The sequence below is a fragment of the Cucurbita pepo genome, chromosome 8 (genome assembly GCF_057944985.1).
Source record: "Cucurbita pepo subsp. pepo isolate OVF chromosome 8, ASM5794498v1, whole genome shotgun sequence".
In the NCBI taxonomy this organism is placed as follows: domain Eukaryota; kingdom Viridiplantae; phylum Streptophyta; class Magnoliopsida; order Cucurbitales; family Cucurbitaceae; genus Cucurbita; species Cucurbita pepo.
Window position 1 is genome coordinate 5,737,460 of NC_141805.1, and position 18,052 is coordinate 5,755,511.

At 38.7% G+C, this 18,052-nt stretch overlaps 1 pseudogene; it reads left to right on the forward strand.

Annotated features, from left to right (window-relative positions):
• The first annotated feature begins 16,987 nt into the window (after positions 1 to 16,987).
• On the forward strand, positions 16,988 to 17,395 carry LOC147791419 (14 kDa proline-rich protein DC2.15 pseudogene; annotated as a pseudogene).
• Positions 17,396 to 18,052: the final 657 nt, after the last annotated feature.

Consider the following 18,052-nt stretch of genomic DNA (forward strand, 5'->3'; position numbering starts at 1 on the left):
AAAATTTCAGACATTTATGCTAAACCACGTGGGAGTAGCAAATTTGGAAACAAATGGGGGATGACATGGAAATTTTAAATCCACGTCAGCAGTCCAAGTGGGTCATTGATTACCCAATGAGGAACATCGTATGTGGACAACTTATTCATTTCTAGCCCTAAAGGGGAACCAATGTCAATATAAAAGGAAAAGGAAGATTAAGAGGAGGAGAGCCACACTTTGGGGAGAAAAATCGAATTACACAGCAGCAGCCTCTGCTTCAGTGAACTGCTATGAAACTAGAGAAGAAGAAGAAAACCCTAATCCAGCAGCTGTTGACAGCAGAAGGAAAAGGAGACCAGGATTTATTAGGGCTAAGAGGTGGACGTGAGAGCTCAAGAGAAGGGAACTTTCATTGACGAACGACAACAAACCGGGATAACTCTCTATTTCCTTATTCTCTTTTCTTATTCCATCAATTTTACTTGATCAAGATGCAGATTCCTCTGTTTAATTCAGTTTGTATGGAGAGCTAAACTTAATAGGGGAGGCGAGAGAGTTTTATATAGTTTAAGTATGTTGACGGTATGATTTTATTTTATTAAAGAGTTGTTGTTAATGATTTACATGTATGTTTAATTAGCTACTTTACATACATAGTTGTTCTCTTGTTCGGGAGAAGAGAGCGAGAAATGAAATTCTCTTTAATACTCTAGTTTGATTGCAAGGAGACTTGAAGGGTAATAGAAGGGTTAGGAATAATTCTTCTCCTATAGCCTTGTTAATAGAAATTACAACGATTATAGAAATAATCACCATTCATGACCCTCGGAAGTGGGCTTGAGAATTTATTAAAAGGAACTAAAATCAACCACAAAACTCAACAACTTATCTATTTAATCTCTCTTAGCCGAACCTTCTTCATTATAGTTGATTGTCTCATAATTTTCTGTTTTTCGACAGCAGTAGCACTCTGTTTTAGTTTTGTTTAAATAGTTAAAATCTCCAACACCCATTTGAATGTTACCCAAAATCTCAATTTCCAGCGATAAAATTAATAAAAAAGATAGGTTCCCTGTGGAATCGATAATTTACTTATTACTTGGGACTTGTGATAGTGTATACTTGCATTTATTCTTGTGAATTTTTTACATCATTTTATTCTATACATCCACAAGCGATCAGCTATTCTTAGATATATTTATATTTTAAGTCTCTCCTTTCTCCGGTAGAGTTGAAGCCTCAAGAAAAACAGCCCAATAAATAGTTCATACTCGTAATTGTGCTCCATACATTAAACCTATGATAATTAGCCAAACTATCAAGTTTGAATAGTTCATGACACTATGGGGTTCCGCTGACTTCCAGACGTCGTTACAGATTAGCTTGATTAAAGGGTCCAGGCGAGCGCCCGGACGATTCATGTAACGACCCGAAAAAAAATAAAAGAAAAAAAAAGAAAAAAAAAAGAGATAATAATAAGAATAAGTAAATAATAATTAAAAAAAAAAAAAAGAAGTAAATTATCACTCTCTCTCTCCACCTTCCCCAAATATATCCCCGACACCTCCTACAACTGCAAAATGATACGAAACAGAAACAAAAAAATGGTAGATTTTGAGAAAGGAAAAATCAGAGAAAGAAATAGAGGAAAGATCACAGATTTTGGGAGAGAAGAATTGGAGATGGCCTTCACTTCAAGCAGATTTAATAGGAATGGAAAGAGACCGAAAAGTAATCGGTAAGTTAGATCTCCTTCTATTTTATCTTTTGACAGAGATAGAAAAGTTATGTTAGATCTTCTTTTCAATTATTTAGATTTTTTGATATCGGATAGAAAATCAAAATTGATTGAAAATGGCTTTGTGAATTGCATCTGAATCATCATTTTTAGGGGAGAGAAGAAAATCATAATAGATGGATGCATAATTATTTTTACTGAGGAAAATTAAAATAGATTGAAAACGACTCCTTGAATTGGACAGTCATTTGGGAGAGGAGAAAACAGAATAGATTGAAAATAGCTCCCGTTTAGTTTTTAGGAAAGAGAAGAAAGATAGAAGAAAATAGAATAGAAAATGGCTTCAGTTAATGAAGAAGAAAAAAAAAAGATTGAAAATGGCTTCTGTTAATCGATAGTCATACTAGGGAGGAGAAAACAGAATTGATTGAATATTATTTTATAATTGCATAGTCATTCATATGAAAGAAAAAGAAGACAGAGAGAGAAGAAACAAAAGTGGTACATCAGGGAGAAGGAAAATGGAAGAGGTGAGAAATTATTATTATTTGTAACAAGAGAATATAATATTATAACAAACCATAGTTGGATTGAATGGTTGAAGCACCATGAAATAATATTGACATATTTTCAATTTAAGTTTTACTGCCCAACCAAAATTTAGAAACAATGAAAACGTGGAATTCGATTTTTACTGAGACCGTTTTAGAGCTGTATTTCACATTGTTAGTTGGATTATTAATTAAAATGTGAAATGCTAACGAAAGGTGACGAACGGTTCGATATGAAGCAAACTCTAGCAACCTTTGGAGCAGCTCACGAGGAACGGGAGTTTACGTTAATTAAATTAGGGAATACTTCGGCTAAGGCCAACCAGGTAAGTGGTCTTACTATAGGATAGGCTAAAAAAAAAAATTGTATGAGTTACGATGATGTATGAACTATATCGTACGATGCGGTATATGAGTTATGATGATGTATGAGTTATGATGATGTGTGGGTTACGATACTTGATGTGCGCAGTATATATATATTTTGATGAATGTCGTACTTGATATGTTTGATGCACTTTGTGGCAATATGAAGAGTATGATGATTGCGTGACGTTTACCTTAATATGATGATGTCTTCTATATTGAGCATGTTATATGATGATGAGTGCCATATTGCATCATGTCGTTAGATCGACATAGGACACAACCCTTAGAGTGTGAAAATGATATTAATATAAATATCCACTATGGGGATATTTATATTAATATCAAAGAGATGAGACTAGAGGGTTGTGTCAGAAGAGACATTATGATGGATTTAGAGGGACCTCATGCATATTGTATGTTCATAAGCATAGGGCTACTTCCCCTAGAGATGATGAGTGCGGACGCGCACCATATGATGAGCGCGAATGCGCACAGGTGCGAATGCACACAAATGAGGGTGTTCATGAGACGCATGACACTTTGGGGTTCCGCTGACCTCGAAACGTCGTTACAGATTAGCATGACCAGAGGGTTCAGGGGGTGTGCAAGCGCCCTGGGGATTCACACTCGCACGTGTGAGTCGTGTGTAGGGAAGTACTACACATCCAATTTGTCCGAGACTGGAGGCCACCCCTAAGATGATTAGAGATAGGTCCCTAAATCATGATTGCATGTGTTTGCATTTGCATGGCCCCTATAGCGGGGCCTCTTACTGAGTATTCTTTGAAATACTCAGGCCGTGTGCCACATCATTTTTCAGGTAAAGGCAAGGCGCACTTGTACGGAGGACAGCAGCATCGCGAGCAGAGACTGTGGCACGTGCATGGCCCCTATAGCGGGGCCACTTACTGAGTATTCTTTGAAATACTCAGGCCATGTGCCACATCATTTTTCAGGTAAAGGCAAGGCGCACTTGTACGGAGGACGGCGGCATCGCGAGCAGAGACTGTGGCATCTGCAACCACATTTGCTTTCCCAGGGTGGTACTGGATATCTACGTCATAATTCTTCACCAATTCTAACCACCTTCTCTGCCTCATGTTTAACTCTTTCTGGGTGAAGAAGTATTTCAAACTTTTGTGGTCGGTAAAAATTTGGGTTTTCTCGCCATACAGGTAATGTCGCCAGATTTTCATCGCGAACACTACAGCGGCCAACTCTAGGTCATGGGTAGGGTAGTTCTTTTCATATTCTTTAAGTTGACGAGACGCGTATGCGACAACCTTGCCGTGTTGCATTAACACACATCCCAGTCCTTTCATGGAGGCATCACTATAGATCACATATCCTTCTGAGCTCTCGGGTACTATGAGTACCGGGGCGGTTACCAATCTCTCTTTTAGGTTCTAGAAGCTTGCCTCACAAGCATCATCCCATCTAAATGGCACCCCTTTTTTTTTGTTAACTTTGTTAAAGGCGAGGATATTTTAGCGAAGTCCTGCACGAACCTTCGATAATATCCCGCCAATCCTAGGAAACTCCTTACTTCCGTTACCGTAGTTGGGCGTTCCCACTTTGTGATCGCTTCGACCTTGGTGGGATCTACAGATATTTCGTCCTTTGACACCACGTGTCCTAGGAAAGAGACTTGTCGTAACCAAAATTCGCATTTGGGGAAATTGGCGTACAACTTGTGCTCTCTTAGGGTGGTTAGGACTTTTCGGAGGTGTTCCTCGTGCTCTAGATCGGTTCTCGAGTATATGAGGATGTCGTCAATAAACACAATCACGAACATGTCTAGGCATTCTTTGAATACCCGGTTCATTAACTCCATAAATACAGCTGGGGCATTGGTGAGGCCAAATGGCATCACTACAAACTCGTAGTGACCGTACCTTGTCCTAAACGCTGTTTTTGGTACGTCTTACTATAACGACCCTAAATTTCCACATACTCAGAGTCGCTACTAACGTCTCATGCTCATCTATAATGCGGAAATATAACTCTTACATGAACATAGTTGATAACGTAAACTTAAAAAAAAACGTTTAAAACAACTTCTTCTCTGGAAAACACAGCCATGGTCTTACGTGTTTAAATATGAAATACTGAAATTTAGAGAAAACAAAAACAAATACAAAATAATTTAAAACAATGAAATGCAAAACAACCTATTCTAACTTAAGACTAGAAATTTAAATATACATCTACCCTAATGCATGTGCCACAGTCTCTGCTCGCGATGTCGCCGTCCTTCATACAGGTGCGCGTTGCTTTTACCTGAAAAATGATGTGGCACACGGCCTGAGTATTTCAAAGAATACTCAGTAAGTGGCCCCACTATAGGGGCCATGCAAATGCAAACACATGCAATCATGATTTAGGGACCTATCTCTAATCATCTTAGGGTTGGCCTCTAGTCTCGGACAAATTGGATGTGTAGTACTTCCATACGCACGACTCACACGACTCACACTTCCATACACATGAACTATATCGTACGATGCGGTATATGAGTTATGATGATGTATGAATTATGATGATGTATGAGTTATGATGATGTATGAGTTATGATGATGTGTGGGTTACGATACTTGATGTGCGCAGTATATATATATATTACTTGATGAATGTCGTACTTGATGTGTGGGTCATAGCCAGAGACTGTGGCACGTGCATAGGGTAGATTCATATTTAAATTTCTAGTCTTAAGTTAGAATAGGTTGTTTTGCATTTCATTGTTTTAAATTATTTTGTATTTGTTTTTGTTTTCTCTAAATTTCAGTATTTCATATTTAAACTCGTAAGACCATGGCTGTGTTTTCCAGAGAAAAAGTTGTTTTAAACGTTTTTTTGAAGTTTACGTTATCAACTATGTTCATGTAAGAGTTATATTTCCTCATTATAGATGAGCATGAGACGTTAGTAGCAACTCTGAGTATGTAGAAATTTAGGGTCTTTACAGTAAGACGTACCAAAAACAGCGTTTAGGACAAGGTACGGTCACTACGAGTTTGTAGTGATGTCATATGGCCTCACTAATGCCCCAGCTGTATTTATGAAGTTAATGAACCGGGTATTCAAAGAATGCCTAGACATGTTCGTGATTGTGTTCATTGACGACATCCTCATATACTCGAGAACCGACCTAGAGCATGAGGAACACCTTCGAAAAGTCCTAACCACCCTAAGAGAGCACAAGTTGTACGCCAAGTTCTCCAAATGTGAATTTTGATTACGACAAGTCTCTTTCCTAGGACACGTGGTGTCAAAGGACGAAATATCTGTAGATCCCACCAAGGTCGAAGCGATCACAAAGTGGGAACGCCTAACTACGGTAACGGAAGTAAGGAGTTTCCTAGGATTGGCGGGATATTATCGAAGGTTCGTGCAGGACTTCGCTAAAATATCATCGCCTTTAACAAAGTTAACAAAAAAAAGGGGTGCCATTTTGATGGGATGATGCTTGTGAGGCAAGCTTCCAGAACCTAAAAGAGAGATTGGTAACCGCCCCGGTACTCATAGTACCCGAGAGCTCTAAAGGATATGTGATCTATAGTGATGCCTCCATGAAAGGACTGGGATGTGTGTTAATGCAACACGGCAAGGTTGTCGCATACGCATCTCGTCAACTTAAAGAATATGAAAAGAACTACCCTACCCTTTACCTAGAGTTGGTCGCTGTAGTGTTCACGCTGAAAATCTGGCGACATTACCTGTATGGCGGGAAAACCCAAATTTTTACCGACCACAAAAGTTTGAAATACTTCTTCACCCAGAAAGAGTTAAACATGAGGCAGAGAAGGTGGTTAGAATTGGTGAAGGATTATGACGTAGATATCCAGTACCACCCTGGGAAAGCAAATGTGGTTGCAGATGCCTCGAGTAGGAAGACGGTCCACTCGTCGGCCCTCATTACGAGGGAAGTAAGGGTACAAAGAGAGTTCGAGCGAGCCAACATAGCTGTAGCGACCGAGGGAGTCATAGCACAGCTGGCCCGACTCACGGTACAACCTACGCTTAGACAGAGAATTATTACCTCTCAACGAGAGGATCCTAACCTACAGAAAGTCCTAGGACAGCTAGACGAAAGTCCAGTAGATGGATTCTCGAAGTCATCAGATGAAGGACTATTGTATCAGGGACGCTTATGTGTTCCGACAATAGAAGATTTAAGGAAGGAAATACTGATGGAAGCTCACAACTCACTATTTGCCATGCATCCAGGAGGTACTAAGATGTACCAAGATTTAAAACAACACTTTTGGTGGAAGAGCATGAAGAGGGATGTGGCCGGGTTTGTGAGCAAGTGCTTAGTTTATCAACAAGTGAAAGCTCCAAGACAAAAGGCGGCGGGGTTGTTGCAGCCCCTAAGCATACCGGAGGGGAAGTGGGAAAACATAGCGATGGACTTCATAGTAGGTTTACCCAAAACGCCCAAAGGCTATACAGTGATCTGGGTAGTTGTCGATAGGTTGACCAAGTCGGCACACTTTCTATCTGGGAAGGTTACATATACAGTTGACAATTGGGCACAACTGTACGTGAAAGAAATAGTAAGACTACATGGAGTCCCAATGTCTATAGTGTCGGATCGGGATCCACACTTTACGTCAGCGTTTTGGCGCGGACTTCAAAAAGCACTGGATACCCACCTCGACTTTAGTACCGCCTTTCAGCCCCAAACAGATGGACAAACGGAGCGTTTAAACCAAATTCTAGAGGACATGCTACGCGCTTGCGTACTAGATTTTAAGGAAAGTTGGGATTCCAAACTCCACGTAATGGAATTCTCGTATAACAACAGTTTCCAAGCAACTATTGGAATGGCACCATTTGAGGCCCTGTACGGGAAACGGTGTAGGTCCCCACGATGTTGGGACGAGGTAGGAGAGAGAGAATTAGTAGGACCCGAGTTGGTTCGACTCACCAATGAGGCTGTCCAGAAAATTCGAGCGAGGATGCGTACCGCTCAAAGTAGACAGAAAAGCTACGCCGATGTAAGGCGTAAAAGCCTGGAGTTTGAGGTGGGGGTCCCAGTATTCCTGAAGGTGGCACCTATGAAAGGTGTGTTAAGATTCGGACATAAGGGCAAGTTAAGTTCTAAATTCATTGGACCATTCGAGATCCTAGAGCGAGTTGGTCCGGTAGCGTATAAGTTAGCCTTACCTCCAGCCCTCTCAGGAGTACATGATGTATTTCATGTGTCGATGCTGAGGAAGTACATTACGGATCCTATCCACGTAATAGACTACGAACCACTCCAACTCAATGAAGATCTGAGCTACGAGGAAAAACCAGTAAGAATCTTAGCTAGAGAGGTAAAAACCTTACGCAACAGGAGTATTGCGTTCGTTAAGGTACTCTGGCGGAATCACCACAGTGAGGAAGCCACGTGGGAGCGTGAGGACGAGATAAGAGAGAAATACCCCGAGTTGGTACAAGAGTTTGAGACTTTCGAGGACGAAAGTTCTTTTTAGGGGTAGATAATGTAACGACCCGGGAAAGAAAGAAAAAAACAATTATATATATATATAATAATAATAATAAATAAATAAATAAATGAAAACGAAAAAAAAAAAAAAAACTCAATCGCCGGAAAACCCGCGAGTTTTCCGGCGACCGCCGAGTTTCGCGGAACCCACGTGAAACGATGGCCACAGCACGCCCACCCTCAGCCCAGCATCTTCAGAACACCTGCAAAGGGAGAAAAGAGAGAAAATTTCGAGAGAGAGAGAGAGATTTCGGACAAACATCGGCGAGTGTCCAGTTTCTCCGACGAGCCCTCAAACCACCCTCAAACCGACACCAAACAACTTGTTACCACCATAAGAGGGATCCCTAACGAAAGCACAATAACTCGGGGTGCGTTTTGTGTTATTTCGTAAGCGTCGTCGTTGGTAACCGAGGTCGGAAAATTAAGTTTCTTAATCGATTCATAGATATGTGGCTTTTAGGAGCTTTTAGGCCGCAAAACTCCCAAAAAGGAAAGAAGGACGACGAACAAAGAGGAAAAAGGAAGGAAGAGGACCGAAATCGGCAACGGAAACGCCGCGGGAAGGAGAGAGAAAGCTCACCGGAAAATCGGCCGAAGTCGGGTAAGGAAGACGAGATCCACGGATCCAGGTCAACCTGAACCCAGAACCCGGGAGAGCCAGCCGTTCCTCCCTTGGCCTCTGCCTTCGGCCCAGCCCAACTACAGCGGCCCAAACCTCAAACCGGCCTAGAAGCTACGGTTCAGTTGAACCAACCCAGACTAGACCCACGGTCCAATTGAGCTGGCCTGCAAACCAAACACTTGCGGCCCAGCCCAGTAAGCCGAGGCCCAATGATTAGTCTTGGCCCAGTAGCCTTCCACAGCCCACGACCCGAACCACGACCCGAACCAGACTGCGACCTGCGCTTCGACCCGACACTACTGCCCGACGTGGCTTTCTCTGCTGCTGCCACGTGTTACACAGCGGCGTAGGCAGTCCCTCGGCTCGGCTCGGTGCAAACGGCTTGGGCTCCCTCCGGTGACGCTCCGGCGGCTCCAGCGGCTGTTTGGCTCGGCTCACCTATTTTCAGCCCGGTTTCTACTGTTTCGACCCTCCCGGATCTGTTTTTGGCCCCGATTAAGGTATCCGGGGCCGTTTTAGAGCCGTATTGCACATTTATTAAATTATAGGTAAATTAATTGTGAAATACTAACGGAAAGTGGTGAACGGTGTGATAGGAAACAAACCCCGGCGACGTAGGAAGCAGCTCTCACGGAACAGGAGCTTACGTTTAGCTATTTAGGGAGTACTTCGGCCAAGGCCAACCAAGTAAGTGCCCTTACTATAGGATAGGCTAAATAAATTATATGATGCTTGATGATATGTGCCAGTATATACATATTTTGTTGAGTGACGCTTGATATGTTTGACGCACGTTGTGACATTATGATGAGCATGATGATTGCATGATTTTTACCTTAATATGATGATGTTTTCCATATTGAGCATGCTAGATGATGATGAGTGCCATATTGCATCATGTCGTTAGATCGACGTAGGACACAACCCTAAGAGCATGAAAATGATATTAATATAAATATCCACGAGTATGCGTTACCTAGAGTAATAAAGAGATGAGACTAGAGGGTTGTGTCAGAAGAGACATTACGATGGATTTAGAGGGACCTCATGCATTTTGTATGTTCATAAGCATATGGCTACTTCCCCTAGAGATGATGAGTGCGGACGCGCACCTTATGATGAACGCGAATGCGCACAGGTGCGAAAGCACACAGATGAGGGTGTTCATGAGGCGCATGACACTATGGGGTTCCGCTGACCTCCGGATGTTGCTACAGATTAGCTTGACCAGAGGGTCCAGGGGGTGTGCGAGCGCCCTGGAGACTCACACTCGCACGTGTGAGTCGTGTGTAGGGAAGTACTACACATCCAATTTGTCCGAGACTGGAGGCCACCCCTAAGATGATTAGAGATAGGTCCCTATTCATGATTGCATGTGTTTGCATTAGCATGACCCCTATAGTGGGGTCACTTACTGAGTATTTCTTCGAAATACTCAGGCCGTGTGCCATATTGTTTTTCAGGTAAAGGCAAGGCTCCCATGTACGGTTGACGGTGGCATTGTGATCAGAGACTGTGGCGCGTGCATAGGATAGTTGCATATTTAATTCCTAGTCTTGGTTAGGATATGGCGTTTGCATTTCATTCATTTATATTAATTAATTAAAGAAGAGTGGAGGCGATGTGATATTTGTCGCTCTCTATGTCGATGACCTCATCTTCTCAGGCAACAATAATGAAATGATAGAAGAGTTCAAAAGCACAATGACGTGAGAATTTGAGATGACAGACTTGAGCTTATTAAAGTTTTTCCTCGGTTTGGAGGTTAAACAAGGAGAAACATGTATTTTTATATCACAGGAGAAATATGCAAAGGAAATTTTGAAGAAGTACAAGATGAAAAATTGCAACCCAGTATCTACACCAATGGAACCAGGTGCAAAGCTCTCAAAGTACGATGAAGGAGAACGAGTAGATGCAAATAGGTACAGAAGCCTGGTGGGAAGCCTTCGCAATCTTACATGCACAAGGCTAGATCTTTCATTAAGTGTTGGCATAATAAGCCGGTTCATGGAGGAGCCAATTTATTCACATTGAAAGGCGTTGAAGCGAGTTCTCGATACGTCCAAGGAACATTGTCACTTGGGTTATTCTACTGAAAAACAGAATATTACAAGTTAGTCGATTACTCTGACAGTGATTGGTGCGGAGACATAGACGATCGAAAAAGTACATCGGGTTATGTATTCTTCATGGGCAACACAGTATTTACTTGGCTTTCAAAGAAGCAACCGATCGTGACACTCTCGACGTGTCAAGCTGAGTATGTAGCAGCATCTTGATGTGTGTGTCACGCAATATGGCTTAGAAACTTGTTGAGTAAGATGGAGCAAAAGCATCGAGGTGCAACCCTAATACAAGTTGACAACAAATCAGCAATTGAGTTGGCCAAGAACCTAGTAAACCGTGAAAGAAGCAAACACATTGACGTTCGATTAAATTTAATCTGAGATCATGTGAAGGAAGGAAACGTGAAATTGCTGCATGTGGCAAGTCAGGATCAAGTTGCGGACATCTTTACAAAACCGCTACCGAAAGTACTTTTTGACAAATACAAGAAGACGATTGGCATGGCAGACGACAAGAGCATTGAAGTTTATGTGGGGGAGTTTTGTTGGGAATAAACTTAAATGAAAAAAAGAAGAGAAGGGTAGTTTTTTATTTTGTTAAAGTTAGTAAGACTTTTGAAATTTGAGTCCAAATAAAATATAAAGGGCCAAGAATCATTCAAGGAGAAAATGGGTGATGAGATAGCTAATTTTATATCTTAGAAACCCTATAAATTGATTCGTTTTTATTGTAAAATGCAAGAGGCAGAGAGCAAGAACAAGAGACAGAAAGCAAAGTGTACAGTGTAATAGAAAATAGCTTTTTCATAATTTCTTTTGTCCCCTTGTCTCTCCCCTCTTGACACCTCCTTCACAGGTTCGTGAGAGTTATTTAAACCAGTTGATTTCAGAGCGAGCGTCTATTTTCTACAAGTTGGTATCAGAGCCATTGTTATTTTCAACAAACTCAAAATCCCTAATCAAATTCAGGACTTTTATTCCACGAATCCTCTCATCTCCTTCATATTCCGCCTTGAGGTAATCCCAAATTTCCTTTGCTGTTTTGAGAGACATTATTCGCATGAAGATCATTTGAGATACGGCTGCAAATAGGCAAACTTTTGTCTTTGATTTTCTTGTCTTCTTTTCCTTATGTGCTTTGATTTTTGCTACAATAGGATTTGCTGGAAGTGGAGGGACCTCGTAAAACTCTTCTATTGCTTCCCAAAGATCCAAAGCCTCCAAATAAGTCTCCATACGAACTTTTCACATTTGATAATTGTCTCCATCGAAGACTGGTGGTGCAACAGCTAAAAAACTGGATTCTCCTTCCATTTTGATCTCACAGATCCTTAAGAAGACGGCTTTGATACCAATTTGTTAGTGAAAGAATGAGTGATTGAATGGTTGAGGAGAAAATTGTATTATGAAGACCAAGAAAGGTCTAAATATATAGAGAGAATATAAAAAGATATTAAAAAATCTACCTAGAAATCTGCAGTAAACAAATTAAAACTAAATCAACTCCTAACTACAACGAGATTTAAATAGATATTAGCTGATAGCAATCTAAACAAACACGTGATCTTTAACAGTCCAATTGATGATACAAAGGCTGTTTCTCTTACAATTTCATAATTATTTCATCTCTTGCATCATCTTAGGGTTGTTGGTTGCCTACGCTCGTTATTTGGTTGTCATAGTCTATATTTATTAAACGAAAGGTCTCCCACATTAGGGTAGTCGTAGTGTGGACCGACACTACTACAGGCATTGATGGTGCCACTTGTGGTACTGTAGGTAGTGACAAGGCTAGGCCTATACGACCCTAATATTCCTAATCAAATATAGATACTACTACATGCATGACATGGCTAATACGTGTGGAAAAGTCTATAAAAATATTTCATAAACGATGTCGTGGACTTAAACATTCATAATAAATTCATTAAAACAATATTGCTATGAACAATATAGCAAAAAATAGCTAATGTGAATTTAAATGAGATAAAAAAAAAATAAGGCGATGGCGTGATATAACCTAAGGACTACTAAAACAAACATGAACACAATACCCTAGCTTTGATCTCATGGCCTTCACCGCGACGCCGTCACATCCATACGAGAGTACCTTACCTGTACCTAAGAAAGAAGAGTAACATGCGACTTAGTATTTTAAGAAATAATCCATAAGTAACCCCACTGTTGAAGTAAGAAAAATGCAATCAAATGCAATATGGTGGGACCTATCATTTCATAAAACCATCATGACATGACTTTAAACTCAGTCCGGGCAGGGTTGAATGTGTAGTACTTTTATACACACGGCCCACGCACGTGCACATAGTCTCACCAGATAGACTCGTATATATTCCCTAGGCCTCATTCATCGGTTTAATGCACGCTCATGCTACCAGAAACCACATGGAGAAAGGACCCACGTAATATCACGACAAAAATAGATATCGTAATGTACACATTCGTATTAATCACAATGGGAAAGTATCCTGGTGCAAATGACGCACATAAATGCATGAGGTCCCCATAGCTTAAAACCATGACATAAGTTTATGATTCAAGTCATACCTTCATTCATTCATGACATACAAAGTTTGTGAGACATGCATCCGTAATAATTGTCATATCTTCCCTAATTAACATAATTTACATAGCTTGGTGTATGAAGTTTTATGCATCATATCATCAATATCATAAATATAATTCCACAAGATGGTAACATGGTATAGTCGTATTATAGCATAGCTTATAACAATAATAATACGACATAGCGTAATTTATAACATAGCATAGCATCACATAATACATGCAAACAGTCATAATAATGACATGTGCAGGGTTCACTAAATTTCTTGAGTTGATGTTCGTTTTATCCTACTCGTCGAGGAATAGTTCCAAAACTAACTCCAAATCGACTTCCTCCATTTTCTTTTTTCTTCATCATGTTCTCCAAATTGGCGTTGGCTAGAAATAAAAGAAATGATAGTATGAAGATTGAGAAATAACACACACATCTTAAGCTTGGAATAACTCTAGGAACTTCTCCATCATCATTTTCATGTGATAAATGTTATCTCTCTAATGTGCAATTTCACACTTATCGAGCTAAAATCTATATAGATATTTTTTTTCTTTACTCAAGCTTTTGTCTAACTGCAAAGGCTCATAATAAATCACTAGAGTTTTGTCGATCATGTACTTACCGAGCATAAACACGTGGAACACATGAAGTAGGGTAAACATTCTTGTATTGAGAAGTAAATTTGTATTTGTTTCAAGATCCTTATGTGTAGTAATGACTTAATTTAAAATAATTATAAATTCCACCTCTTAATTTTTAAAATCTACTTTAATTAAAAGAATTAAATTTATTTCACATGAAATTAAAATTATAAATATGAAACCTATCTTTTTAATAAAATGTAGAATATTAACCAAAATGAACATATATCATTGGATTGGATTATATCATTGACTATAATGTTGGATTTGAATTTAAAAATAAATAAATAAATATATGGATATTAATTTCTTGTAGGTCAATTTCATTCCGTTTTTTTTTTTTTTTTTTTTTTTTACTTTAATTTAAAAATAAACTACAATATTTGAATAGTTAAAGAGAAATTATTGGTAGAGTTGATATGATTTTTTTGGGATTGATTAAGAATGAACAACAAAGGAAATATAATGTTTTTTAATGGATCAAATCTTGAAGGTTTGACTTTTTATGGTTGCAAGTGGAGAATAAAGTTTAAATTAAGAGTAAAAAAAAAAAAAGAAGAAATAAAAGTCATTAAATTGACTAATTAATGTTTTTATATTTGATTATGCAATGTATTGATTGGTGGAGTTCTGGGATGTGTCACACACCTCTCTTTGCTTGTCCATTACTTTGACTTTCTTTTAAGTAAATTGTCTTGGAGTGATGCCTTCCAATTTTTCAAGTTCATCTTTTTTCTTTTTTTTTTTATATATTTTAATTATAAACTTTCTATTTTCAATCTATTAAAATATTATGTTGGCGAGACAATAAATAGTTTTTGAACAATCAAATCATACTAGTAGATTATTTGTGCGTCACTCTCAATTAATCATTTTAATTTTGATGAATTATCCTAACTTCTATTAGGATAAACAAATAAATTTTGATTAGTTGACAATAGTCTCTATTTTTAAATTATGGTAATGCCTTACATTCACTAACTTGGATGAGAGGTGTCACTACACGTACGATTCTTCAACGAAATACTCATTAGAATCTTTCTTATGAAGCTATGAATTTACACATTCAATTTAAAAATAAGAAATAACAAGTACCATCAACGTTAGAAAAGAAACATTAACATGATTCCAGTACGAAGAAAAACAATGCATACTACTCTCATAACTTAGCTTCTATGACCATTCTAGAATCACGGTCGTATGCGTAGGGGTGCTTTACCTTTACCTAAAATATAAGGGTAGTATGTGGCTAGTATTTGAAGAAATACTCAATAAGTAACCCTACTGTTGGGGTCAGATAATCCAAACAAACATATACATGATAGGACCTAAGCTTTAAAACAATATAACATGACATTGAGCTCTTTCTAGTCTGGGTAAGGTTGGATGTGTGGTACTTTTTCAGACACCGCACATGTAATAGCCCAACAATAAAGAAAGAAAGAAACAATTATCTCCTCAACCCATTTTTTCAGACACCGCTCATGTAATAGCCCACTAACCTTTCATCACAATTATCCCCCCCCCCCCCCCCCCCTCAACCCATCCTCCTGCCACAGAGCAACAGAAAAACAACTTCAGCTGTGATTCATGTGAGATTTATGTGAAGATAGATCCGATCAATAAGATATATATTAAATCTTCATTTTCTTTTATCCCATTGTTTTTTAGAAATCACAGCCAATTATAGTTAGATGTTTATTGAATTATTACAATGGTTTAGCTTTGAGTTAGAAACTAAATGTCCATCATTCATATGAATTCTAGCAAATCATTAGTAATATTAGATTAAATTTATATCAGTAGCCAAATGAATAGATTAAAAATAGAATGACCAAGAAAATTTGTGAACAGTAAGCATTGAGGTAAGGAAAGATTTAGAAACAGAGATCCACTGTAAATTTGAATACATGAGAACGGAATGAAAAGAGCACATGGGAAAAAAATTAGGGAATTAAAAACCACAAACTAAATATAGAGGGAAAGGTAAATGCAGATGGTACATACAGAGAGTAGTATAGCTCACAATAACTTAAATAGTTGTATATACTTTTCTTTCTAGCACAGTAACCATGGAAAATAAGATTTTTAATAAAAATATAATTATTGATTATATTTCAAGACTTTTAACAATGGACCCATGTAAATGAGAGAAATAATTTTATAGATTTCAAACTTGAAACTGATTTTCTGGGCTCACATAGGTTGACTCGGTTGACTAGGATTTATTTTTTATTTTTTTTAGATCTTTTATCTTATAACAGTTTTTATCTTAATTAAATTTTAAAAGATTTTCAAAGCATGCATGTAATAACAATCTTAGTCTTGTCATGTTTTAGAGGTTGTATTGTTATGTCATACTAACATCAATATATACCACAATTCATTGTTAATATATATTTATCCGCTTTGACTCATTATACATCGCCACCAATTTTACAATTTACTAGGGAGAGGTTTCCACCCCCTTATAAAAAAAAATGTTTCGTTACTCCTTCAAAATAACGTGGAATCTCATAGATATATTTTAAAAAAAAACTATATTATATTTGTAAAAATTATTTGTGCTAAAAATAATCTCTAGATTATCATCTATTGCCCACTTGTCTGGAGTGATCTATCAAATATTATTTTCCAACAATAATTTGTTTTAAAAAGTATTTGATATCTTCTTATCAAACATCACTTAGTCTATTTTGTGGCCATTTGACATTTTTATAATATTTTAAAAAAAGACAAACTAATTAAAAACCCATCAATTCCTCAAAAGTTAATAAAGTAACTGAAAAAGTTGGGTGTTTCATATCCAGCAATTTATAAGGAATTTTTGTTTTAAAATACAACAAATTCTAAAACCCCATTTATAAAAACCCTAACCCTTCTCATAATTCTTCACAAGCCATTACACAAACCTACAAACCCTTCAATATCTCTCCACCAATGGCTTCCAAGCTCTCTTCGCCCATTACCCTCCTCCTCCTCAACCTCCTCTTCTTCACTATGGTCAGCTCCACCTATGTCCCTTGCCCACCGCCGCCATCCAAGCCCCACAAGCCCACCCCGTCAAGGCAGCAACCATCACTCCCCAAGTGCCCCAGGGACACCCTCAAGCTTGGCGTCTGCGCCGACTTGCTGGATGATCTAGTGCACTTAGTGATCGGCTCACCACCAAAATTCTCATGCTGCACCCTAATCCAAGGCCTTGTTGACCTGGAAGCTGCTGTGTGCCTTTGCACTGCGGTGAAGGCCAGAGCCTTGGGTCTCAAGATTGACCTCTCAGTTTCCATCAGCTTGCTTTTGAACTACTGTGGAAAGAAGGTTCCGTCCGGCTTCCAATGTCCTGCTTGAAACCAAATCCTTTCATTTCCGTTTCTTGTTTCTTCTTCAATTTTCCATTTCAATGTCGTGTTTAAATAATCGGTTTGGTCGTACGTCGTGTTATGATGGGTTTGAAAATCTTCTCAGAATTCCACCATCTTTTTATAGTTTCATTACAATGCAATGTAACATAATGGTACGTAGTTTTTTTTTTTCAAATGAACAACGCTGTTCGTCTATTCTTGTGTCTTATTACAAATTCGACGATGTATATGTTTGAAACCTCAAATCTTGTTTCACCTGTGTCACTTGCATGAAATCGTAATAAACCCTTAACTTCAAAATTTTCATGACGAAAAATTAAAGAGAGTAATATTAACACTCAAGTTTTAAATGACAATGTTGATGAAAAATGTAGAGACCTCAATTTAATGAAAATATGGATGTCAGTGTAATAGCCCAAGTACGCCGCTAGTAGATATTATCCGTTTGGCATTGTTATGTATCGCCGTCAGCCTTACGGTTTTAAAACTTGTTTGTTAGGGAGAGGTTTTCACATTCCTATAAAGAACGCTTCGTTCTCCTCTCCAACTGACGTGGGATCTCACAATCCACCCCCTTGGGGGCCAGCGTCTTTGTTGGCACACCGCTCGGTGTCTGGCTCTGATGCCATTTGTAATAGCCTAA